The following is a 25,247-nucleotide window of genomic DNA, read 5'->3' as shown; positions in this document are numbered from 1 at the left end:
GTTTGGGCTTTTTATTCTAATTAATTAAGATGTATTGTTAGGTTATTTATTTGAAGCTTTTCTGTTTTTTGTGTAGGCACTTACAGTTATAAATTTTCCTTTTATAATAGTACCTCTTTTACTATATTCCATAGGTTTTGCTATGGTATGAAAAGTTTCCATTATTATTTGTTTCAAGAAATTTTTCTATTTTCTTCTTTTTTATTCACCTACTAATCATTCAGGAGCATATTGTTTAATGTCCATGTGTTTGTATAGTTTCTGAAATTCCTTTTTTATTTAATTGATTTCTAGTTTTATTCCCTGTAGTCAGAGAAAATGCTTGATATTACTTCAATTTTTTGGAATGTTTTTAGACTTGTTACTTAACATTTGGTCTATCCTTGAGAATAACTTGCGTGCTGAGGAGAAGAATGTGTATTCTTCAGCTTCTACATGAAATTTTCTGTAAATATCTATTAGGTTCATTTGTTATATACTGCAGATTAAGTCTGATGTTTCTTTATTGATTTTCTGTCTGGAAGGTCTATCCAATGACTAAAGTAGGGTGTTGAGGTGTCCAGCCATTATTGTATTGAGGTCTCTTTCTTTAGCTCTTACAATATTTGCTTCATTTATCTAGGTGCTTTAGTATTGGGTTTATATATATTTTTAATTATTATATCCTCTTGATGAATTGATGTCTTTACTATTACATAATGACCTTTTTAATCTCTTCCTACAGTCTTTTGTTGAAATCTATTTGTGTCTGGTATAAGTATAGCCATTTCTGCTCTTTTTGGTTTCTATTGGCATGGAATAACTTTTTCCATCCTTTTATTTTCAGTCTAAATGTATCTTTATAGGTAAAGTATTTTTTTTTTGTAGGTCACAGATTATTGTCCTGCTTCTCTATCCATTCATCCACTATTTTTCTTTTGACTGGAGTATTTAGTTCATTTACATTCAAAGTTATTATTGATAAGCTCTTTTTTTTGTACTTTAAGTTCTAGGGTACATGTGTACAATGTGCATATGTATGTATATATGTGTATACCTGTGCCATGTTGCTACATATGTATACGTGTGCCATGTTGGTGTGTTGCACCCATTAACTCGTCATTTACATTAAGTATATCTCCTAATGCTATCGCTCCCTCCTCCCCCCTCCCCACAATAGGCCCTGGTGTGTGATGTTCCCCTTCCTGTGTCCAAGTCTCATACTCCTGCCATTTTGTTATTTGTTTTCTGATTGATTTTTGTCGTCCCTTCCTTCTTTCCTTTCTTTCTATCTTCCTTTTAGTGAAGGTGATTTCTCTTGTATTATAATCTAATTTCTTGCTTTTTACTTTTTATACGTCTGTGGTACACTTTTTGATTTCAAATTACCATGAGGCTTGAAAATAATTTAATACATTATTTTAGACTGTGGACAATTTAACACTGCATAAACAAAGAAACCAAGCAAATCAACTAATAAAAACTCTATACTTTATGGCCATTCTTTTAAACTTTTTGTCGTTTCTCTTCATTCCCTATTTTACTGTCTATGTCTTGGAAATATGTTGTAGTTATTATTTTTTATTGGTTTATTGTTTACTCTTTCTATGTGAGATTTTTGCACCCCATAATTACCAAGTTATAATATTCTGTGGTTTTCCATGTGCTATTGCTAGTGAGTTCTGTACCTTCAGATGATTTCTTATTGTTCAGTAACTTTTCTTCTTTTAGGTTAAGAAATCCCTTTAGCATCTCTTGTACGACAGGTCTGGTGTTAATGAAATCCCTCAGTTTTTGTTTGTTGGGAAAAGTTCTTATTTCTCCATCAAGTTTAAAGGACGTTTTTGCCAGATACATTATTCTAAAGTAAAAGTCTTTTTTTTTTTTTTTTCCTTCGGCTTTTGTAGTATGTCAACCTGTAAATTTTCCCCTGAAAAGTCTGCTGTCAGATGTACTGGAGTGCCATTGAATGTTATTTGTGTCTCTTCTCTCGCTGCTTTTAGAATCATTTCTTTATCCTTAACATTTTAGAGTTCAGTTAAGTGCCTTGAGGTGGTCTTCTTTGGGTTAAATCTGCTTGATGTTCTGTAACTTTCTTTTACTTGAATGTTGATATCAAATGTTGAGGAATTATTTAGAAATATTATTTATTTAAATATATGTTCAACTCTTATCTCTTTTTCTACCTTCTCGTTAAGGCCAATAACTCTTAGATTTGCTATTTTAAGGCTGTTTTTTAGATTCCATAGGCATGCTTTATTTTTTATTCTTTTTTTGTCTCCTCTGACTTTGTATTTTTAAATAGTCTGGCTTCAAGTTCACTAAATCTATTTTCTCTTTGATCAATTCTTTTAAGTAATTCTGATCCATTCTTCACTATGACAATAGCATTTTAACTTCAGAATTTCAGCTTTATTCTTTTTATTTCAATCTCATTGTTAAATTTATCTGATAGAATTTTGAATTCCTTCTCTGTGTTATATTGCATTTCTTTGAATTACCTCAACCAGCTATTTTGGATTTCCTGTATGAAAGGTCACATATCTTTGTTTTTCTAGGATTGGTCCCTGGTGCCTTATTCAGCTTGTTTGGTGAGGTCATGTTTTCCTGGTTGGTCTTGATGCTTGTAGATGTTCATCTATATCTGGGCATTGAAGAGTTCAGTCTTTATTGTAGTCTTCACAGTTTGGGCTCATGTGTGCCCATTATTTTTGGGAACACTTTCCAGGTATTCAAAGAGACTTGGGTCCCAAGCCCAATAACACAGTAGTTTATGCAAACACGTAGAGGTACTGCCATGGTGGCCTTGGATTAGCATCAAGAAAAATTCTCTTGGCCGGGTGTGGTGGCCCATGCCTGTAATCCCAGCACTTTGGGAGGCCAAGGCGGGTGGATCATCTAGGGCCGGCAGTTTGAGACCAGCCTGACCAACATGGAGAATCCCCATCTCTACCAAAGATACAAAATTCATCAGGCGTTGTGGTGCATACTTGTAATCCCAGCTACTAGGGAGGCTGAGGCAAGAAAATTGCTTGAACCTGGGAGGTGGAGGTTGCGGTGAGCCTAGATCGCACCATTGCACTCCAGCCTGGGCAACAAAAGTGAAATTCCATGTCAAAAACAAAAACAAAAACAAACAAGAAAACAAGAAAAATTATCTTGATTCACCAAGTAGAGACTCTTGTTGTCTTCCCTTACTTACTCTCAAGCCAGCAGAGTCTCTCTTTCTGTGCTGAGGCATGGGTAGCTGGGGTTGGGGTAACATAAGCACCCCTGTGGCCACCACCACTGAGACTGTGCTGGTTCACACCTGAAGTAGGCACAGAACTTGGTCTCACCCAAGGCCCACTGTAACCACTACTTGACTACCATATCAGTTTACTCAAAGCCCTAGGACTCTGTGATAAGTAGATGGCAAAGCCAGCCAGGTTTGTGTCTCTGCCTATAGGGCGGCAAGTTCCCCTAGCCATGAGTGGGTCCACAGATGCTATCTGGGAGCCAGAGATTAAAGCATAGAATCTTCACAATTTACCTGCTCTTCTATTTTACTGTAGCTAACCTGGCACTTAGGGCATAAGACAAAGTACTTTCTATTCTTCCTTCCCCTGTCTGCAGGTAGAGGAGCCTCCTCCATGACTGCCAACATCACTGGCTCATGGTGGGGGTTCTGCCAAATCATCATCAGTTTCTCACTTAAAGCCCAAGGTCTCTTTGGTTAGCTTGGGATAAATTCTGCAATGCCTGGGACTCGACCTTTGGCCCAGGGTGAGTGTAGAAATGCTGACCAAGCCCCTAGGCCTGGACTCGGGGACTCTAAGAATCTGCTTGGTGCTCTACCCCAATGTAGCTGAGCTGGTATATCAGGTGCAGCACAGAGTTCCCTTTACTTTTCTCGCTGCTTTTCTCAAACAGAAGAAGTCTTTCACTGTAGCTACCACAGCTGGAAATGTGCTGGGTCACACCTGAAGTTGGCAGTTCTCAGAGCCCAGTGCCCACAGTGTATTGCCTGGGTATCACTGTTTTTATTCTGGGTACAGGGGTTCTTTAATTAGCAGGTGAGGAATTCTGCCAAGTCTTTAGTGACATGGTAGCACTGACTTTAATGTTAAGTCCCCCAGTCGCTGTGCTCTCCCTCTCCCAAATTCACAGGTTTCTCTGTGTTGTGTGGCTGCTGCTGGGTGGGGGGTGGGGGAGTGGTGTTGTGAGCACTCCCTTAGCTGCTCTGGCTGTTGTCTCAGGAGGCCACATTCTCCCCACCCTCCACATTCCCCTGGCTCCGAGCCCAGCTTGGAGTATGACTTGCCTAATAATTGAAGTCTTTGTGGCCTAGACTGCCCCTTCATTTCTCTTAAGGTCTGATAGCACATCCAGTCATGACGGCAAGGCTTGTAAAGACTCAAGCTCCCAACACTGAGATGGAAGATTATCCTCCTGCTAGGGCCAGTCCAAGTGCTCCCTCTTTTGGCACATGTCAGCTGAGTACAGTCTGGTTCTGCTTTTTACTGTGACAGGGTAGTACTGAGTTTATTGCAAAGCCTCACAACCTGTGCTCTCCCTCTCCCAATCACCCGGTCTCTCACCATGTGGCCACTACTGGTGGTTGAAAAAGAGATGGCATCCGTGCTTCTAGACTGTCATTTGCTTGTCTTCTCCGATGTCTCTTTCAGTGACATGAAGTTGATGCCAGGTACTGGGATTGTTCGCCCACTTTTTGGTCCCTTTGACCACTGCTTCTTGAATGTAGTGAATTGTGAGAATTTGGTGTTTTTGTGTGGGGGACGAGGGTGTAGGCTTCTATTCTGCCCCTTACTCTGTCTCTACCTTAAATTTTTTAGATTCAAGGAGTACGTTTTTAGGTTTTTTACATGGATATATTGCGTGATGCTGAGTTATGTGGAATATTGTTGATCCCATCACCAAGGAACTGAGCATATATTTTGGGATATAAATGATCCCATCACCAAGGAAGTGAGCATAGCACCCACAGTTTCTCAACCCCTGCCCTCCTCCTTCTTTCCTTCATCTAGTAGTTCTCAGTGTCTATTGCTGACAACTTTATATTCATGAGTACCCCATGTTCAGATCCCACTTACAGGCAAGAACACGTAGTATTTGGTTTTCTGTTCCTGTATTAATTTCCTTAGGATAATGGCCTCCAGACGTATCCATGGTGCTGCACAGGACATGATTGTATTCTTTTTCATGTGTGCATAGTATCTTATGGTGTATGTGTGGCACATATTTCAATCCAGTTTATTGATTCACACACAAGTTAATTCCATGTCTTCCCTATTGTGAATAGCAATATAATGAATATACAAGTGCGTGTGGGGTTTCTTTTTGTAGAATTTTTAATTTTATTTTGGATATATACTCAGTAGTGGAATTGCTAGTTGAATGGTACTTCTGTTTTAAATTCTTTGAAAAATCTCCAAACTGCTTTCCACAGTGGCTGAACTAATTTACATTCTCACCAACAGCGTGTAAGCATTGCATTTTCTCTGAAGTCTAACCAGAATTTACTTTTTTACTTTTTAATAGTAGCTATTCTGACTAATATGAGATGGCATCTCATATTGATTTGCATTTCTCTGATGATTAGTGTTGTTGAACATGAGGAAAACAACCCCATGAAAACTTTGACAAGGGGCATAAGCAGACACTTCTCAAAAGAAGACGGGTCAGGCGCGGTGGCTCACGCCTGTAATCCCAGCACTTTGGGAGGCCAAGACAGGCGGATCACGAGGTCAGGAGATCGAGCCTATCCTGGCCAACACGGTGAAACCCCGTCTCTACTAAAAATACAAAAAATTAGCCGGGCGATGTGGCAAGCGCCTGTAGTCCCAGCTACTCAGGAGGCTGAGGCAGGAGAATGGCGTGAACCCGGGAGGCGGAGCTTGCAGTGAGCCGAGATCGCGCCACTGCACTCCAGCCTGGACAACAGAGCGAGACTCGTCTCAAAAATATAAAAATAAAAGACATACAAGTGGGATTCTCATTCTATCACAATAAGCTGCCTTTCCTTTGAAAAATACAAAATCAAACCATTTTTCAAATTGGTTTGATTTGAAATATACAATTCTTTAATTGTAGGGATTGACAGTATTTTTCTCCCTCTCTATCTCCTTTCCTCCTTTGTGATTTTTTTTCTGATCATTATGAATCCACTCAGCAGGGTAACCTCCATTCTTAATCTGTGTGAATTGTGCTGATGAGTTAGCCAGCTCTCTTAAAATCACCAACAAAAGAGTTTTAAATTTCCTAGTTAGTATTACATTTTTAACGTGCCACAGCATACTCAGAACAAGGACTTCTGCTCCAGGCATTATAAATTATGATGATTAGATATCTGGATTTCTATAAGCTTTGAAATTAAGAGGTAAAAATCTAAAATAAATTGGACTTCATACTCTTTACACATTTATTGGGTTTGTTAATTATTCCATAGGAAAAGAGACACAAGACTTTTGTAGAATTCAATTCTGTTTTACCATATTTAGGGATACAAGAAGGGAATTACATTGATGTAACTGACACACTAAATTAATCTGAGTCATCACATGTGATATTTCTAGGTTTTCAATGGTAATGACATTCTCTTCAATATGTCCATGCCTAGCTTGGGTTTCTGGGGGAGACATGAGTAGCTAGTACTACCCATCTAAAACTTAATGTCCATTAGCTGGAATAACAGTGTGATAGGATAGTCTTCAAGATAATGCCCTCAATTTCTTTCCTGCCTGCATGTGCATGCTGCTCTTTACATTGACAGATGGAGTCTAGTCTCCCATTCCTTGAATTGGTGCTGCTCACAATGACTTGCTTTACCAATAGGATGGAGCAGAAGTCATATTCTAGGACCTCCAAGGTGAGGTCATAAGAAGCTGTGTAGTATTTGCCTGTGTGTCTTGGGACCAACTACCACGTCGTGAAGACTCCAGGTAACATGGAGAGGCTAGACAAGCATCAAACACAGCAGCCAATATGCACTGCCAGCCAGGCGAGTAACCCGTCCAGGCTCTTTAGCCTAGCTGAGCTTTCAGGGGACTCCAGGTAACATGGAGAGGTCAGACAGGCACCACACACAGCAGCCAATATGCACTGCCAGCCAGGTGAATAAACTGTCTAGGCTCCTTAGCCCAGCTGAGCTTTCAGGGGACTTCAGCAGCAGCCAACCAACTGCTGTAGAACTTTCGTAGCACCTGTCAACCCACAAAACCATGAGAAATAATGTTATTTAAAATTACTAACAATTACTAAACAAATAATAACAATAAACAATATTAAACAATAAATAATTCCTTAAGTTTTAGAATGGCTTACTATTCAGCAAGAGATAGCTAGAACAACCACTAAATATTGTACAATACTGAATAAGGGTAAGTTTAGTGGTATGATATACTGTTATATTTTAAAGTCATTGACATTTCTGGACAGAGTGCTAACCGAGCAGTGATTAAATGGTTCCCAAGAGAAGTTGTCTGTCGAATCTCAACAACACCATTTACCAATGGAAGTTATATTTTGTTTTTGGAAAATATACATTTTAATGTTCATTTAAAAAATATACTAACAATTGTTTAGAAAGGTATATGCTATTTTGAAAAAAATTTGAGAGAACCAGAAAAGTGTAAACTGTAAGCCTCTAATCACATTTATATACTGTTTGACCCATAAATCCAAAGTCTGATGGTAAATATGTTTATGTAACACTGATATCTGGATAAATAAACAAACAGTTTTATTTTTAAATGATAGGCCTTATAATTGGTGTGATGTTGAGAAGGCTACAATGAATGGGCTCATCACCATAATAATATTTTCTCTCTAATACTTGTTTAGAACACTGACAACCAGAGAGTCTAAAACCGGGTTACTTAGCAGGAATAAAATCAGAGTGACACTTATGTTGCAGCAGCAGGATTGGAATTCTTGCTGTTGGGGTTGGTGGTAGCAAACTCAGTTATGGGTGACTTCTGCTTCATGCTTAGATGGTGTTTTGGAACATTTCCTGTTTAGAACTTTCTAACAGTTCCTGACTAGAGCTGTTTCCAATAGAAACAAACCCCTCCGATTTCGAATTTAGCCAATTTATTGTTATAAGTTTGTATATATATATAGAAACATAGTTTGTTCATATGTTTCTACTTTTTAGAGTGTGGCTTTCATATAGACAGAAATTGTATCTTATACCTCTTTTTCTTCAGCAGCTGTGTGCCTGGCACCTAGGTGAATTGTCAGTCTTGTTGAATAAGTAAAGTAAAATTATACCAGAAGTAAATTGTTAAATTTATCAGTTTTACTCAGAAAACATAAAGCTAAGTAAGATGTATGAATCAGTTCACTCACTTATTCAACAAACATTTATTAAGTGACTACAGTATGCTTTGAGCTAGGAATATGACAGTAAACAAATCTCATCTTGTCTCAAACTTCAGTGGATCCAGAAGTCTCTAGAAGCTTAATTGTTGCTCAATCAACAATTTCTTTTGGCTGAAGACTTGACAAGAAGGTTTGAGAAGGCAAGAGTGTGTGAACTCAGCAGATGTTTGTGATGCACCTACTGTGTGTCAGGAGCTGTAGTGTCACAGGGTCTACCCATGTCTCCTAGGAAAGGTGAAAACTAAGGACAATATTTTAAACAACAAATAATGCCATGTATGCCACGTGATGGAGAGGGAAATTGCTGGGTCCCAAGAGTATAACAGGCACTGAGCCTAGCGTGGAGTCCAGGAGTCTCTGGCATGGTGCCCTCCTCGGTCTTGGTTGTCCCTCATTATTACTCCTGCTGTCTTCTTCAGCTACATCTGTTTCTCTGCATTTCCTCATTTTTCAGTGGGTGGGATGCAGTTATCTCTGAACAGGAATAGGCAACCATACACCTGTTACGCTGTGCTTGATGCTCTACATTGATGTACACTGGGCCCAGATTTCCCTGGTGGACTGCTTGGGCCATTCTTTCTTATCATCTGGCTCTGAAGACTTTGTTCACAGAGGTGCACTTGCCAGACAGGGATGTCTGGGGATCTGGGGTCCTCTGATGAGGCCGCTCTCACCTGCTTATCTTCCCTGACATACCTAACAGATGAAGCTCAGGTGGGTGATGCACTTCAGGCCACAGTGTGGACCATGTACAATTCTTCAAGCTCCAGCTTCAACTCTCCTTCTTATTGTTCTCTTAGGACAGTATATTTAGATGGAAGTAAATGAAAATAATGTTATTAGGGTATAAGATTAAATTTAATCCCATCTGTAAAAAAGGAAGTAGATCATTTGTGAACTATAATACTTTATTTTTAGTGAGAAATCACCTTAAAACTTGGAACCTGGATATAAGATAATTACTTCATTCTGCAAATATTTAGTAGCAAACTATATGCCAGGACTGTGCTAGGTACTAGAGATACATGATGGAATACATAGTATAAGATGCCTTGGAGTGTCAGGTAGTTTCATATAAATGGCTCTCACAGTATATAGACAATGTGGTCAAAAGAGACTTCTGAGATGCACAGAGGACAAACAATAAAGGGTCTTGGAATGGTGGATAAATGTGTTTGGACATTTAACTCAGGGCTGTTGAAGGTTTTGAAGGTCAGTGGCCTCAGAGTTTTGGCATTTTCAGGCCCTGCTAAGTACTTTGCTTCTAGCTGGTTGTTGGCCACAATTACTGATCATCAGTCGGCTCTGTCTGATTCAGCAATCCCACCACTGGCTATCTACACAAAGGAAAAGAAATCAATGTATCACAAAGATACTTGTACTTGTTGTTTGTTGCAACACTATTCACAGTAGCATGGATATAAAATCAACCTAAATGTCCATCAACAGGTGATTGGAGGAGAAAATGTAGAAAATATACACAATGAAATACTATTTGGACATAAAAAAGAATAAAATCATAAGTTTTGCAGACACATGGATGGAACTGGAGGCCATTATTGTAAGTGAAGCAAGCCAGACACAGAGTAAATATCACATTTTATCACTCATAAGTGGGTGCTAAAAGATGTGTAGGTATTGATGTAGAGAGTGGAATAATAATGGAGACTCAGCAGGGTAAGGGGATGGACGGGGTGAATAGTGAGAGGTTACTTAATGGGTACAATGTGCATTATTCCGGTGATGGATCCCTAAAAGCCCTGACTTCACTATACCATCCATGCTTACAGCAAAATGACACTTGTAACCCATAAATTTCTACAAAAAATCTTAGACCTCTCTCTCTTCTCTCATAAGCCTCAGAGCTCAGAGATCCCCTTGGATCTCCTCAGCCTGCTGAGTTTTGACTTTCCTACCTAAGGTGATTTGGGGCAGAGACAAGGGGGTGTTTCAGGAAGATGCTCTCAGGCATGCTGCTTCTGAAGAAACATTGGAAGCTCTTCTAGTGGCCTTTATCTATTCACTGCTTAAAACAAGGAATAAAACATCTGTGGCTAAAATTTAAATACTATGTTTCCCGCCCACCCTTCAGACCTGACAGAAGAGATTTTTAGAGTTTTAAGGGAACAACTTTTTCTGGACCCAAAAGGGCACAGTCGTGCAAAGGCCAATGTCACGTAAGTACCTGTTCCCCATCTGTAACATAACTTTCAGATACTGTTCCCACAGCTGGAATCAGTGCAATGTTTTGACTAAGGTATTGGAAAAGCCTATGAGCTCCTTATCATTTGAACATATGAGTAATGTAAAATTTAGACAGAATTTTATTTGAAAGAATTATTTACACAATTTTTAGTTAACTGATTTATATTGTGGTTATTTCAAACAATAAAAATCAGGTTGTTGTGTTTTAAGCTAGAAATATTTACAATAGCACATGATCTTGATTATTTCACATGATGAATTGAAGATTAAAGCAAAATAATTTATCTTAGGGAACTTTGTGACAGTTTCTGTTTCACTTTGCCTGATAATGACTTCAAACTGTTGTGCATATAGAGAGAACTCCTGACTAAAAAGACTTATTTTGCCTATTGCACTATGTTGCTTATTGTAACTTTTTAAGATCTAGAGGAACATACATTTAGTATCAGTTGGCCAAGTAAATGTTATGGAATCAGCTTCTGTGTTATGTGTTGAGCGTTGAAGGAACAGTGAAGACAAGGCTGCTGCCCTCGCAGAGTCTGGGGGAGAAAATCTGATGGAGTGTGTCAGGGAACACACTGGGGACATCCCAGGGCACCAAAAGCACACACAGATGGAACACCTGCCTCAGACTGGGGGAGGGTCAGACAAGGAGAGGATGGAACACCTGCCTGAGACCGGGGGAGGGCCAGACAAGAAGAGGTATCAGGAGAAACGAGGAAAGTGGGAGAAAACCTGATGGAGTGTGGCAGGGAATCTGCTGGGAGCATCCCAGGATGCCCAAAGCGCACACAGATGGAACACCTGCCTCAGACTGGGGCAGGGTCAGATAGGGAGAGGTGTCAGGAAAAACAAGGAAAGTTTGATCTGCAGGAATAGAAACACATTTGAGAAATCCACGGGGAATGAAAAGAGAATGGCTGAGCAGCAGCAGATTGTCAAGAAGGAAACCAAGAAGGAGCAGTCAAAGAGGTTGATGGAGAACCAGGAGAAAGAAGATGTCACTGAAGCCGAGGGAAGGAAAGTGTTTCAACACTTCTGGATAATAAAAATGACATGCTCTGTCTTAATCTTGCTGTTCTATGAGTCATATAGCCACATTCCAGGTTCTGAGAAGTCTAACACTAAAGATGTTTCTTTTAGTTTGCTTAACCCAGCATTTGCCAGAATAATCTGGGCTCAGTGTTAGTGTGTGTGTGTGTGTGTGTGCCTGTGTGTTCCACTAATATCTCACTGGGGCTAGTGCTCTATACAATATAATTTTTAAAACACTGGTTTTATCCATCTTATGTTCAGCTGCAGCAATACTTACAAAGGTCAACTTTGATCATGTGTTTAAGTTACTAAAGAAAACAAAACAAACTAATGAATAAAACTCACCCTGCAGTGACTCCTCATACCCTTACGATGGAGCCCACCTGGCTTGGCCTGTGTGTCTGTGCTGACCTGGCCTTGCTGTCTTCTGACTTCTGCTTTACCTCCTCTTTCCTCCTGGAGAAGGTAAAGGTGCTCTGAGTTGTGGCCTGTCTGGAACATGTGTCCTTCTCCTAAAAGGGACCATGTTTTCCTGAGTCCACTTTAATCTCTTTTAAGGGTATAGAACTTTCCTTAAAGCTTTTGGTCAGGTCTCACTCTCACTGCAGTCTTCCTGCCACTTCTACAATGTACATACTTTACTGTTACATTAATTATGTTCTACCAACCCAGGTTTTTTTATTTATATGTCATTTTATATCATCATCTTTTTTTTCTTAGAGTTTAGTTCACTTATTTATTCAGTCTTTCCACAATATAATTGTATGTCATATAATTTTATATTTATTTTCATCGGTGTTTATATATCTTTTCTGTAAAAATGGAGGCTTTCTAAATAGATCTTCATTAATGTTGAAAGAACAAGGTTTTAAGTCTTGGTATCAGCCAAAAGGAGTTCCTTGCATGCCCAGGAGGGATGAAACAGATTCATTGTTGAGTTAGATATTTTTAGAGAGAAAGAGAACCATGTGAAATGGAAAATTGCTAACTTTGCCTCAGGGAGACCAGGTTGATTCACTGAGAAAGTTTGAATTGGCTTAGAAAGCATGGTTCTGAATTTTCTAGGAGAAGGAAAAAAATTAGGGTAGGGCATAAGAAGTAATGCCCACATCAAAAAGTTAGAAAGATCTGAAACTAACAACCTAACATCACAACTGAAAGAATTAGAGAAGCAAGAGGAACTCAACCACAAAGCTTCTAGAAGACAAGAATTAACTAAAATCAGAGCTGAATTGAAAGAAATTGAGACATGAAAAACTGTTCAAGAAATCACTTAATCAAGATTTTTTGAAAAAATTAAAAAGATAGCATGCTAGCTAGACTAATAAAGAAGAAAAGAGAGAAGATTCAAATAAACAAAATTAGAAATGATGAAGGGAATGTTACCACTGACCTCAGATAAATAAAAATAACGACTAGCAACTACTATGAACACATCTACACATACAAACTAGAAACCCTAGAAGAGATGGATAAATTCCTGGCCACATACACCCTCTAAAGACTGAACCAGGAAGAAATTGAGTTCCTAAACACACCAAAAATGAGCTCCAAAAATTGAATCAGTAGTAAATAGCCTACCAAAAACAAAAACAAACAAAAAAAAAGCCAAGGACCTGATAGATAAACAGTCAAATTTTAACAAATGTACAAAGAAGAGCCAGTACCATTCCTACTAAAACTATTTCAAGAAATAGAGAAGGAGAGCCTCCTCCCCAACTTATTCTATGAGGCCAGCATCATCCTGATACCAAAGCCTGGCAGTGACACAACAGAAAAAGAAAGCTTCAGGCCAGTATCCTTGATGAACATCCATTCAATAATCTACAACAAAATCCTTGCAAACTGAATCCAGCAACACATCAAAAGGCTAATTCACCACAGTGAAGTAGGCTTCTTCCCTGGAATGGAAGGTTAGTCCCTCATGGGCAAATCAATAAAATGTGATTCATAACATAAATAAAACTAAAGACAAGAACCACATGATTGTCTCAATAGATGCAGAAAAGGCTTCCAGTAAAATTCAACAATGCTTCATATTAAAAACTCTCAATAAATGCGATATTGAAGGAACATACCTCAAAATAATAAAAGACACCTATGACAAACTCACAGCCAACATTATACTAAATGGGAAAAATCTGGAACCATTCTCCTTGAAACCCACACAAGACAAGGATGCCCTCTCTCACCACTCCTATTCAACATAGTATTAGAAGTCCTTGCTGGAGCAATCAGACAAGATAAAGAAATAAAGAGTATTTAAATAGAAAGATAAATTCAACTATCTCTGTTTGCAGACAATATAATTCTCTATCTAAACCCTATAGTTGTGACCCAAAAGCTCCTTAAGCTGATAAACAACTTCCACAAAGTTTCAGGATACAAAATCAATGTACAAAATTTGCTAGCATTCCTATACACCAAGAAGAGCCAAACTAAGAGCCAAATAAGAGAGGCAATTTCATTCACAATTTCCACAAAATGAATAAATACATAGGAATACAGCTAACCAGGGAGGTGAAAAATCTCTACAATGAAAATTACAAACCACTGCTCAAAGAAGTCAGAGAAGAAACAAATGAAAAATCATTCCATGTTAATGGAGAGAAAGAATTAATATCATTTAAATGGTCGTACTGCCCAGAGCTATTTCTATTGAACTACCAATGACATGCTTCACGGAAGTAGAAAAAGCTATTTGAAAATTCATATAGAACCAAGAAAGAACCTAAGTAGCCAAGCAATCCTAAGCAAACAAAACAAAACAAACAAACAAACAAAAAACAAAGCTTGAGGCATCACATTACCTGACTTCAAACTATACTACAGCACTAGAGTAACCAAAACAGCATGGTACTGATGATACTTAGTCACACAGATGGAACAGAGCAAGAGCAGAGAGCCCAGAAATAAGACCATATACCTACAGCTATCTAATCTTTGACAAAGCTGGCAAAAACAAACAATGGGGAAAATATTCCCTATTCAATAAATGGTGCTGGGATAACTGGCTAGCCATATGCAGAAGATTGAAGTTGGACTTCTTCCTTATACCATACACAGAAATCAACTCAAGATGGATTAAATACTTAAATGTAAAACCCAAAACTATAAAAGCCCTGGGAGACAATGTAGGCAATACCATCCTGGACATAGAAACAGGAAAAGATTTCATGATAAAGACACCAAAAACAATTACAACAAATGCAACTATGGACAAGTTGGATCTAACTAAACTTAAAACCTTCTGCTCAGCAAAATAAATTATGGATAGAGTGAACAGACAGCCTATAGAATGAGAAAAAGTATGTACAAACTATGTGTCTGACAAAGATCTAATATTCGATATAAGGAATTTAAATTTACAAGAGAAAAACAACCCTATTAAAAAGTGGCTAAAGAATTGTCTATTCATGTCCTTAGTCTACTTTTTGATAGGATTGTTTGTTTTTTGTCTTGCTAATTTGTTTGAGCTCATTGTATATTCTGAATATTAGGTCTTTGTCAGATATACAGATTGTGAAGATTTTCTTCCATTCTGTGGATTATCTGTTTACTCTGCTGACTGTTCCTTTTGCAGTGAAAAAGCTCTTTAGTTTAATTAAATCCTACCTATTTATCTTTGTTTTTTTTTTTTTTTTTTTTTTTTTTTGAGACGGAGTCTTGCTCTGTCACCCAGGCTGGAGTGCTGTGGCCGGGTCTCAGCTCACTGCAAGCTCCGCCTCCCGGGTTCCCGCCATTCTCCTGCCTCAGCCTCCCGAGTAGCTGGGACTACAGGCGCCCGCCACCTCGCCCGGCTAGTTTTTTGTATGTGTTTAGTAGAGACAGGGTTTCACCGTGTTAGCCAGGATGGTCTCGATCTCCTGACCTCATGATCCGCCCGTCTCGGCCTCCCAAAGTGCTGGGATTACAGGCTTGAGCCACCGCGCCCGGCCTGTTTTTCTTGCTGTTAGGTTCTTGGTCATGAAATCCTTGCCTAAGCCAATGTCTAGAGGGGTTTCTTTGATGTCGTCATCTAGAATTTTTATAGTTTCAGGTCTTAGATTTAAGTCTTTGATCCATCTTGAGTTGATTTTTGTACACAGTGAGAGATGAAGATCCAGTTTCATTCTCCTACATGTGGCTTGCCAATTATCCCAGCACCATTTGTTGAGTAGGATGTTCTTTCCCCACTTTGTTTTTGCTTGCTTTGTTAAAGATCAGTTGGTTGTAAATATTTGGGTTAATTTCTGGGTTCTCCATCATGTTCCCTTTGTCTACGTGCCTGTTTTTGTGCCAGAACCATGCTGTTTTGGTGACTATGGTCTTAGGATATAGTCTGAAATCAGGTAATGTGATGCCTTCTGATTTGTTCTTTTGTTTAGTGTTGCTTTGGCTATGCGGGCTCTTTTTTGGTTCCATATGAATTTTAGGATTCTTTTTTCTAGTTCTGTGAAGAATGATGATGGTATTTTGATGGCAATTGCATTGAATTTGTAGATTGCTTTTGGCAGTATGGTCATAGACAATTCTCAGAAGATATACAAATGGCCAACAAACATATGAAAAAATGCTCAACATCACTGATGATCAGGGAAATGCAAATTTCAACCACAATGCAATACCACCTTACTCCTGCAAGAATGGTCATAATAAAAATAAATAAATAAGAGATGGTGGTGTGAATGTGGTGAAAAGGGAACATTTCTCCAGTGCTGGTGGGAACGTAAACTAGTACAATCACTATAGACAACAGTGTGAAGATTCCTTAAAGAACTAAAAGTAGAAGTACCATTTGATCCACCAATCCCACTACTGTTTATGTACCCAGAGGGAAAAAAAAAGTCATTATACAAAAAAGATACTTGCACACACATATTTATAGCAGCACAATTTGTAATTGTAAAAATGTAGAACCAATCCAAATGCCCATCAATCAACGAGTGGATGAAGAAACTGTGGTATATATGTATGATGGAATACTACTCCGCCATAAAAAGAAATGAATTAATGGCAGTTGCAGCAACCTGATGGGATTGAAGACTGTTATTCTAAGTGAAGTAATTCAGGAATGGAAAACCAAACATCATATATTCTCACTTACAATTGGGAGCTAAGCTATAAGGATGCAAAAGCATAATAATGACACGACTGACTTTGAGGACTCAGGGAGAAAGGGGAGAAGGTGCTGAGGGATAAAAGACTACAAATTGGGTTCAGGGTATACTGATGAGGTGATGGATGCACCAAAATCTTACAAATCACCAATAAATAACTTACCGATGTAACCAAATATCACCTGTTGCCCCAAAACCTATGGAAATTTTTTAAAAAATGTTTTAAGTGCACAAAGAACATGAATGCTTTTCAAAAGAATACACACAGGTGACCCTAGAATACAAAGCTCAATATCACTGACCATCAGAGAAATGCAAATCCAAGGCACAGTGAGACACCATCTCACACCAGTCAGAATGGCTATTATTAAAAAGTCAAAAAATAACAGATGCTGGCAAGGTTGTGGAGAAACAGAACATACACTGTTGGTGGGAGTGTACATCGGTCCCACCGTTGTGGAAAACACAACAGTGCTTTTCTCAAAAGAGATAAAAGTAGAACTAACACTCGACCCAGCAATCTCATTACTGGGTATACACCCGGAGGTATATAAATTATTCTATCATAAAGACACAAGCACGTAAGTGTTTATTGCAGCACTATTCTCAACAGTAAAGACATGGAATCAACCTAAATGCCCAACGATGACAGATTGGATACAGATAATATGGCACATTGTGGAGGAAAAGTTAAATATTAAATTTGAATTCAATTGAACAGGGACACCAATAATGGTCACTAAGTCCTGGAACGAGTTGTGTGAGCCCCTTGAGGCATTCATTCAGCAATGTTTCAGAGAAATAGTTATTGAAAAACAACAGACAACCACAAAAACAAGTGGACATTTTGTGTTCCTTGAGCCCAGTTGCGAAGGGCCCTCATGACTGGGTCTCATGACAAACAACTTGTTACAAAAAGAGCTACTTTCCCAGACCGCGCTGAAGCTTCTCCTCATCTGTGCATGGACTAGTGGCCAACTCTGGAGCAACCAACTCTGTTGCTTCCCAGCCTGGCGATGAATCCTCCATAGTCTGGTGAGTGTAAATATATATATACACACCTTTTCCCTTCTCCCCTTCCCATTAAAATTTGTTCATTATATCATTGACTTATTTGATGATTTGCTTATTATATCTATATTGCCATATACGTGGGATAAAGTCTGTTTACCTTTAAAAGTATTGTGTGTTTCTTTTCTTCTTTCCTCACACATTTCCCACACAGAACACACATATGCACCATGGAATACTACACAGCTATGTGTTCTCACTTATAAGTGGGAGCTAAATAATGAGAACTTATGAACACAAAGAAGGAAACGACAACAGAAACTGAAGTCTACTTGAGGGGGGAAGGTGGGAGGAGGGAGAGGAACAGAAAAGATAACTATGAGGTGCTGAGCTTAATACCTGGGTTATGAAATAATCTGTATAACAAGCCCCTGTGATATGAGTTTATCTATGTAACAAACCTTCATGTGTACTCCCGAATCTAAAATTAAAAAAAATTAAATCCTTTATGAAAGCTATAAGATCTGCTTCTGTGTATTTGTATGTCTATATGTGTTACATGTATGTGATTATATTTTGTAAATAAAGCTCATTCTTAAATCGTTAGTAAAATACAAATGGCTTTACAATTATCAATTAAATATAATTAGATACTTGCTTGATTTAACTATGATCTTATGTCTTTTGTTGAGAATTTCTGGATTCAGGGGGTCTTGAAAGGTGACCATGATGAAGACTGGAGACATGTTCTCAGTGCCTAGACCAGCAGCTACAAGCCAGAATCAAGCCCAATCGGCCCCTTCTTTCTATGCTTTTCCTGTTCTTCCTTCTGGCCATTTTAGGAGGGGTTGGATCCTCCAGTTACAGTCTTCACAGCTCTGTCTTTGGTCTTAATGGACTCAGGCAGGCCCTGATCTTCATAGTTTTCCTGGGTGCCATGTGGCTGCTTGGGACCTAGAATTACTGAGGGCAGGCATTAGGGATGCTGCCTGTGTCACAGTTTCAAAATTCAGTTCAGTAATTTAAAATCTTAAAGTCATGTTAAATTAAGTAATAAATAACCATAAAATATCTGGAGTCATTTGTAAGCTAAAATACTGAAATCTTAACCATTAAAAATTAGTTTAGGTCTATATACCATGACATGTTACTTGTATATGGTATAGAAAACCTAAATATCTTTAGTTCTGTTAATAAACAGTAATTTGAAGAACTATATTTCTTAAAAGTTATAAAAGGGATTTTACCTAAAAATACTGAGATAAGACAGTTAAAAATCACTTTTTAGGGTTTTCACTGAAAATTGGGGCTCCTAAGACTTAATTACTAGATATGAGAGAAATGATTCTGCACACAGTGTATAAAAAGCAAGATATGCTTTTTTTTTTTTTTTTTTTTAGAATGTGTCTTGTTCTGTTGCCCAGGCTGGCATGCAGAGGCATGATCTCAGCTCACTGCAACCTCTGCCTCCCTGGTTCGAGTGATTCACCTGCCTCAGCCTCCCAAGTAGCTGGGATTACAGGTGTTTGCCACCACAGCCGGCTAATTTTTTTATTTTTAGTAGAGATGGAGTTTCACCATGTGGGCCAGGCTGGTCTTCAACCTCTGACCTCAAGTGATACAAATGTCTTGGTCTCCCAAAGTGCTGGGATTACAGGCTTATGAACATATGCTTTTGATGATAAAACTTATACAGACATAAAAATGCATTTTAATTTTTTAAAAGTTTCAAATTGAAGAAGTAAAGAAAAAAAACTAGATAAAACAGGATAAATGTAGAAAGTTGGGGGAAAATGCAAAGCAGAGGTTCACAAAAATCTGGGATTAAAAGATGACAACATTTGATAAATTTATTTCATCTTTTAAATATCTTTTAAATATCTTAAATATCTTTTAAATCTACTTTATTTTAACTTTAGAGGCCGGGCGCTATGGCTCATGTCTGAAAATAATAAAATGTTCTGGTCAATTTTGTCTAACTATAACAACATAAAGTCATTTCCACTGTAAATTGCTTAATTCTGAGGCAGTTTCTGAAAACTTCACAAGCTTGCAAAATCCTAGAATATTGTGTCTTTAAGGAGGTTCATGAAAGGATGGAGAAGGCCCGAGAAGCACTCTTGAAAACAGGTGTTTGAGAACTTTAGAATTATATTATTTGAACTGGGTAAGAATTCCCAAAACTTTAGTGAAGAGACTGACTGGATTATAAAACTGCTAACTAACCCAAGCAGAATAAAAATCAATTGAATACCAAGAAAATACTTTGCCAGATTTTCATGCCAAATCAGCCAGTATTTAAATTGTCCAGTTAAAGAATCTGAATGAACTGCAGAGTCCAAGTCAAATGATCTATGACAATCCCTGGTTAGTCTGTGCCATGCACCGAAATTGAAGAAACAGTCCAATGTTAAGCATGGAGAACCAGGATGTCTTCCTTGTCCTTCCCGAGTTCTGAAAGCTTTTCTTATTAAAAGTTCTGCATTCCGATTCTTGGGTGTGAGTGGAAAGCAAGAAGGTAGAAAGAAGGCTCCACTGATTGTCCCTCCTGCAAGGACACCAGATGAACAACTATTAATATCCACATAGAACCAAAAACATTCATAAGAACCAAAAATCAGGTGAGTACTGAAAGTACCTGATTTTCTTATCACTCCCCAAACACCAGGCTGCACAGCTCCTGGCTCCAAAAGGGACACCATCCTTCTGCTTGAGAAGAGGAGGGAGAAGAGTAGGAAGGAATTTTTCTTTCATCCTGGATACCAGCTCAGCCACAGTAAGATAGTGAACTGATCAGGATCCTGAGGCCTCCTTTCCAGGTTCTGGCTCCTAGACATTCCTAGACACATGCTGGGCCAGAAGGAAACCTTCTGCCTTGAAGGAAAGGACCAAGTGCTGGCAGCATTTTTCACCTGCAGACTTAAAAACCTTTGGGCTCTGAATGCCCAGCAGCCATACCCAGGTACTATGTCAAGGGCCTTGGATGACCCTCATCGACTTGTTAGATTTACCTGACACTCAGCACATTACCAGCTGTGGTGGCTAAAAGGCAAAATTCCTTCTTGGGAAAAGTAGAGAGAAAATTAAAGAGGACTTTGTTTGCCCCTTAGGTACTAGCAAGGCCAGAGGTGGGTAGAGCACCAAGCGAGCTTTCCGAATCCCTGATTCTAGGACTTGATTCTTGGTTGGCATGTATGAAGCTGCCCAGGGCCAGTAGGGAGCCCATTGCCCTGAAAACAGCAAGTCTCAAGCCAAGCAGCATTTATCACAAGCTGACAAGAGGCTTTGGACCTTGAGAGAACATTCGTGGTAGCCTGGCAGTACTCATTGTGGCCTGGGGTGGTGGTGGCTACTCTGCCTTTAGAAAAGGAAGGGAGGAATAGGAAGGACTAGGTCTTGTGGTTTGAGTGTCAGATCAGTTGCAATGCAATAGAATGTCAAGTGGATTTCTAAAATTTTTGACTCTACTCCCTGACCTGAATGGAACTTCTGGACCCAGCCAAGGACTGAGGAACCCCACTGTCTTAAAGGAAAGGACACAGGCCTGGCTGGCTTTGCCACCTGCTAATTGTAGAGACCAAAGGCCTTGAGTGAACATAGGCAGTCGTCAGAAAGCGCATGCAGCAGGACTTGAGCAACACCTGGTGCTGTGCTAGCTTCAGGTCTGATCCAGGGCAGTCATAGTGGTGGTGGCCAGGGGTGCTTGTGTCTTTCTTATCCCAGCTTTAGGTGGCTTAGAACAGAAAGAAAGACTCTGCATCTTTGAGAGAAAATAAGGGTAGGGAACAAGAGTCTTTAGTAATCCAGAAAATTCTCCTGGATCTTGTTGAAGGCTGTCAAGGTGGTACTTCTATGAGTCTGGAAGAATTACAGCATTATTGGGTATAAGGTGCCCCATAAAGCAGATGTGGCTTAGATCACAACACCCAAGTCTTTTCAAATATGTGAAAAGCCTTCCCAAGAAAGACAGTTACAAATAAGCCCAGACAGTGAAGACTAGAGTAAATGCTCACCTTTTCTCTTTTTTAATTTTATTTTTTTAAACCTCTCATATGGTGCTGCATGCCCAAAATTTTAATGTACAGACACTGAAGAACATCTACTAGCATCAACACTATCCAGGAAAACATGACCTCACCAAGTGAACTAAATAAGGCACCGGGGACAAATCCTGGAGAAAAAGAGATATGTGACTTTTCAGACAGAGAATTCAAAATAGCTGTATTTAAAAAAAAGAAAGAAAGAAAGAAAGAAATTTAACATAACAAAGTAAAGAAATTCCTAATTTTATCAACTAAACTCAACAAAGAGATTGAAATAGTTACAACAAATTAAGCAGAAATTCTGGAGCTGAAAAATGCAACTGGCATGCTGAAGTATGCAGTAGAGCCATTTAATAGCAGAATGGATCAAGCAGAAGAAATAGTGAGCTTGAAGACAGGCTATTTGAAAATACATAGAAGAGACAAAAGAAAAAAAATAAAAACAATGAATCGTGTCTACAGGATCTAGAAAATAGCCTGACAAAGACAGATCTAAGAGTTACTGGTTTTAAAGAAGATGTAGAGAAAGAGGCGGGGGTAGAAAAATTTATTCAAACGGATAATAACAGAGAACTTTCCAAACCTAGAGAAAGATATCCATATCCAACTACAAAAATGTTATAGAACATTAAGCAGATTTAACCCAAAAAAAGACTACTTCAAAGCATTCAATAATTGATCTTCCAAAAGTTAAAGAAAAAGAAAAGTTCTAAAGGAAGAAAGAGAAAAGAAACAAATAACATACAGGGGAGCTCCAACACGTCTGGCAGCAGACTTTGTAGTGGAAACCCTACCGGCCAGGAGAGAGAAGCAATAAATATTTAAAGTACTAAAGGAAACAAACTTTTACCTTAGAATAGCATATACAGCGAAAATGTTCTTCAAATAAAAAGAATACTGACTTTTCCAGACAAACAAAAGCTGAAGTATTTTATGAATACCATACCTGTCCTACAAGGAACGCTAGGGAGTACTTCAATCAGGAAGAAAAGGACATTCATGAGCAATAAATGATCACCTAAAGGTAAAAAAACATCCTCATTGATAATAGTATACAAAACAAAACAGAATATTTTAACACTATAGCTGCGTGGTGTGTAAACTACTCTTATTCAAAGTAGGAATACTAAATAATATCCAACCAAAATAAATAAATACAACATTTCAAGACATAGCACAATAAATATAAATAGAAACAACTAAAAATTAAAAAGTGAAGGGATGACCCCACCGGTCCTGAGCTAGCCCCGATGTGGTGGAAGTTCCGGAGCTCGGGAGCCAGAGGAAGGCCCGGAGTGTGGGCGGAAGGGAGGCCGCCCCGAGAGCTGAGAGCCGGAAGCCTGAGCAGGGTACGGAGGCCTAAGGCGCCCTACAGCAACAGCAGGGCGGCGCCACATTGGTTCTGCGCGTGGCCTGGCCGCGGGCGACGCGGGACGCTCTAGGAGGCCGGCGGAAGACGCAGAGCGGGTGCCGGCGGTACTGGGGCGTGGAGGTAGACAGCTGCCCGGTGGCACGGGCGAGCGGCTGGGGGGTCCGAGCCCCGCGGCCCCAGGGTGGCGGTGACGCCTGGAGTCCTGCGGGCGTGGCTGGGCCGGGCGCTTGGGGCAGCCGGGCGCCGATGCTGGCGTCTACGCCGCACCACCCTGCAGGCGCCCGGTTTCCTCTGATCTCCTGAAGTTCAGCAGGGTCGGGCCTGGTTAGTACTTGGATGGGATTCCGCCTGGGAATAGCGGGTACCATAGGCTTTTGGCTTCCCGCTCCCTCCCTCTTTCCCCCTTTTGTCTCCGTGCTTCCCAACCGCCCCGGACTCTGCTCCCCCTTGTGCGTCCCTGCGCCCCAGCCGCAGCCCAGGACCTCCTCCTGAAGGTCGCCACTGCAGCACCGCCAGGCAGCAGCATCCCACCTCGTCCGACCCCGCGCAGCCCCACCAGGAGCCCGGCTCCAACCCGGGCGGGAGGGGATGGACCCCGAAGGGCGCAGGGGTGGGGTCCCTGAGGTCCCGGGTGTCTTCCCGCTCCCCGGACACCCAGGCAATTCAATTCATTCATCCAGCGCGGCCGCAACCGTCCAAGCCGGGGGAAGGGGCAGCGGGTCCCACAGACGCCAGCCAAGACCTGCGCTCCAGAACCCGTGGGCGGCTTTCCCGGGGGAAGGACATTGGCTTCGCCCGCCACGAGGAAATCCGTCCCGGTGCACCCGGTTTCCCGTTGCCACCGACTTCGTGTAAACTGCAGTCCCGAGGACACGAGAGAGACCCAGGCCTCGGGCTGTGGACACGGTCGGCGCCAAGGCTCCCGCCAGACAGACGGGCGCACTCTGCAAATCTTGGGGTCCACCGCAGGAAGACAGGGAGAAGAAAACAAAGAAAGGACCCTGTGAAACGCACCCCCAAAGCAACCAACGAATCCAAGAAAAAACACGTCTCAGGGCTCCCTTCATTTTCCCGCATGGGGGGCCCTGCCCAAGCACCCTCCACCCTACCCCAGCCTGCTGAAAGGGACAGTGTCTACCTGAGCAGAGCCTCCCTCTCCAAGTCTCTGTCGCTCTGGCTTTCCAGCTTCCTCACCCTCTCCCTTTCTCTACTTCCCTCTCCACCTCTTGCTCTTCTGTGGCGCCCTCTCTTTCTCTCTCTCTCTCCATCACTGTCTCTCTGTCTCTCTATCACTGTCTCTCTCTCCCTGTGGTTCTGTCCATCCCTCTCTCCCTTTCTCTCCTTCTGTAGCAGGAGGAGCTGCAGACAAGCATCCGCAGACTCAGGTCTCCAAAAACCGAGCTCCCCAAGTGAGCAATTCCTTTCCCTCTTAAGGGCTTACAACTCTAAGGGGGGGTCTGTGTGAGAGGGTCCTGATCCATTGAGGAAGCAGGGGTAACGTGACTGGGGGCTGCATGCACCAGTAATTAGATCGGAACAAAACAGGACAGGGATTTTCACAATGCTTTTCTATACAATGTCTGTAATCTATAGATAACATAACCGGTTAGGTCAGGGGTCCATCTTTAACTACCAGGCCCAGGGTGTGGCGCCCAGCTATCTGCCTGTGGATTTCATTTCTGCGTTTTAGTTATCACTTCTTCTTTCTGTGGAGGCAGAAATTGGGCATAAGACAATATGAAGGGTGGCCTCTTCCCTTACTTCAAGCTATCTGTGTCTGTGTCTTTGTGTGTCCGTGTGTGTGCTTGTATGCCCGTGCGTGCGTGCCCATGCGCGTGTGCCTGTGTGTATCTGTGTGTGTGTCGGGGTGGGTTTGCTCCTGGTGGTGGGGTGTGTCTGGGTGTCCGTCAGCCCCTCTCTCCCAGAATCAGGCTGCTGGGGCTCTAGTGCCAGCGAGGGGCAAAGCAGAGCCTTCCCGCTGTGTTGACCACTGGCAGGTTCTCATCAGGACAAGCTGCAATGGTGTGGGCTTTGGGAGAAAAAGGGCCTGCGGGGCTGGGCCGGCTGTTCGCCCCTGGGCAGCCGTGGAGGCTCTGGGTGGGTGGGGCAAGAGAGGGCCTT

The 25,247-nt window shown here is 40.7% G+C and overlaps 1 long non-coding RNA gene and 1 pseudogene across 1 annotated transcript; both read right to left on the bottom strand.

The window, feature by feature from the left end:
• LOC112632430 overlaps positions 1–25,247 on the bottom strand; it is a 70,840-nt pseudogene that overhangs the window by 44,157 nt on the left and 1,436 nt on the right.
• On the bottom strand, positions 9,104–24,304 carry LOC112633490. Its single transcript, XR_003121537.1, has 3 exons — positions 24,265–24,304; positions 21,725–21,882; positions 9,104–9,690 (listed from the first exon to the last, which is right to left on the bottom strand). It is a non-coding gene; the product is annotated as an uncharacterized LOC112633490 (long non-coding RNA).

The sequence above is a fragment of the Theropithecus gelada genome, chromosome 10, assembly GCF_003255815.1.
Source record: "Theropithecus gelada isolate Dixy chromosome 10, Tgel_1.0, whole genome shotgun sequence".
Classification (NCBI taxonomy): Eukaryota; Metazoa; Chordata; class Mammalia; order Primates; family Cercopithecidae; genus Theropithecus; species Theropithecus gelada.
The sequence above is the reverse complement of the archived record's forward strand: the minus strand, read 5'-3'. Positions and strand labels throughout refer to the sequence as shown.